Genomic DNA, 2,500 nt, shown 5'->3' on the forward strand with positions numbered 1-2,500 from the left:
AGCAGCAGTAGTAATAGCAGTATAAGCAGCAGCAATAGTATCAGTAGTAATAGGTGTAGTAACAGTAGTAGTAATAGCAGAAGAAATAGCAGTTATAGTATCAGTAGTAATAGTTGCAGTAACAGTAGCATTCGTAGTAGGAGTCCGGGAAGAAACAGCCTGGGCAACTTGAAGAGGGTAGGGGCTGCCCAAGGATCAGTGCTGGAACCGCCTCTGTTCTTGATGTACGTATACTACAGGGTGTTTCACTCGTAAACGACCCCGAGTTATTGTTTACTACAGCCATAATTTACAAACAAAACGGTTGTAACTACGAGAGTACCAACTTGGGGCCTTCTACGAGTGAAATGCCCTGTAGAAGAAACAGCCTCGGGAATTAACTGCAACAAGACCTCGTTCACCAGCAGAATTGATCAGTCAACGGGTTACTAGAATTCAGCGTTACCAAGTGCCAGGATATTAAAATGTTGGAGAGCAAGAAGACCGGTAACCGAGTATAAAAATCAGGAACAAAGGCAAAACAAAAGAACTGCAGATGTCTGGTAAATAGTGAGTAGGTTGGTGAGTAGAAGATTCCTGTTCATCTCGCAGCAAGTAGGTACCCGGGTGTTAGTCGACAGTTGTGTGTCGCATCCTGGGGAGGGTGGTAGTGTACCTATACTTGAGACAAAGGTTACCTTTGTGATGAGTTCCCCTCAAGGGAGGTTCCTTGACGCTGGTGAGGGGCTTTTGATCCGGGGAACTGGATCTGTGCTCCAGTTCCCTGAAATGAGCCTGAATACCTTCCGTTCTCCCCCACAGGCGCTGTATAATCCTACGGGTTTAGTGCTCCCCCATGATTACAATAATGTGTAAATGAGCCGAGGTAGGATAACAGCACTTAGTCTGTAAATTCAAATGTGTAAAATAAAAAAGTTTATCCCTCAAAGGACACCGAAAAGTTTTGACCTCTTGGTACACACACTGAGAGGCGAGTATCTCAGTGTGTGTGCGCTGAGAGGTACTCACCTGTTTGTGGTTGCACGGGTTGATTCACAGCTCCTGGCACTGCCTTTTCACTGGTCGCTACTAAGTCCACTTGCTCCATCAGCTCTACTTATATGTACGTATGTATGTATATCTCTCAGTGTATGTGCGCTGAGAGTTGTGTATACCTGGAGTATACCTGGACCTCGCTATATATACACAGCTTAATGCATCTAGATTTTAGGGATTAAAGGCCTCTTAATTGGCAGGATATTGGTGGAATGTAACCATAACCCATTAAAGGGCACTGTCCTACATGGAGATCGTTCTGCGAGTCAACGCCCCCGCGACCCAGTCCTTGACCAGGTCTCATATATGAAGATGGTTAAAAAAATAATGTAATAACGGTCACAGAGTGGATATGCTTTAAACGTAATTACTATGCTGAGGAGAGCTTGTTAGAGCCTTCCAGTGCAGAGGGTGACTGTCTCTTCTTGATCTGTACACGACCCCTCTCACAGTCTAGTTCCTCTCTGATTGTACTAAAATTTAGTTGGTAATGTGTGTCTCGCGATAAGCGGACGGTGGATCGAGGCTTAACCACTTCCTGAGGGCACAGACGTGCGGCATAGCGACACTCTTTAGGGCAACGTTTCGCTCTCCTCAGAGCAAAAACGACCCAATGCAGAAGGTTGTTCTGGTACAACTGTGTTTGGTCGACATTCCCGTGAGCAGCACGACCCCCTCAACCCACGTCTTTGTGTTGCATGACTCGCAATTCCGTGGGCAGTACCTTCCCCTCCCTATCCCACAACTCCTTATATCGAGAACAGTTAATGAAAGCACACACACATACACACAGACACACAGACACACACAGACACACACAGACACACAAGCATACACACACACACACACACACACACACACACACACACACACACACACACACACACACACACACACACACACACACACACACACACACACATCAGGAGGAAAACAACAGTCAAGGACCAGGTAATCAGACTGAGGAAGGGTGATGGGGAATTCACAAGAAACGACCAAGAGGTATGTCAGGAGCTCAACACAAGATTTAAAGAGGTATTTACAGTGGAAACCAGTAGGACTCCAGGAAATCAGAACAGGGGGGCACACTAGCAAGTGCTGGATGAGGTACATATAACCAAGGAGGAGGTGAAGAAGCTGCTATGCGAGCTTGACACCTCAAAGGCGGTGGGACCAGACAACATCTCTCCATGGGTCCTTATAGAGGGAGCAGAGATATTGTGTGAGCCATTAACAAAGATCTTCAACACATCATTTGAAACTGGGCAACTCCCTGAGGTATGGAAAATGGCAAATGTAGTCCCAATTTTTAAAAAGGGAGACAGACATGAGGCACTAAACTACAGACCTGTATCACTAACGTGTATAGTATGCAAGGTCATGGAGAAGATCATCAGGAGGAGAGTGGTGGGGCACCTGGAAAGAAACAAGTGTATAATTGACAACCAGCACGGTTTCAGGGAAG

Source organism: Cherax quadricarinatus, chromosome 71 (assembly GCF_038502225.1).
Source record: "Cherax quadricarinatus isolate ZL_2023a chromosome 71, ASM3850222v1, whole genome shotgun sequence".
NCBI classification, from domain to species: domain Eukaryota; kingdom Metazoa; phylum Arthropoda; class Malacostraca; order Decapoda; family Parastacidae; genus Cherax; species Cherax quadricarinatus.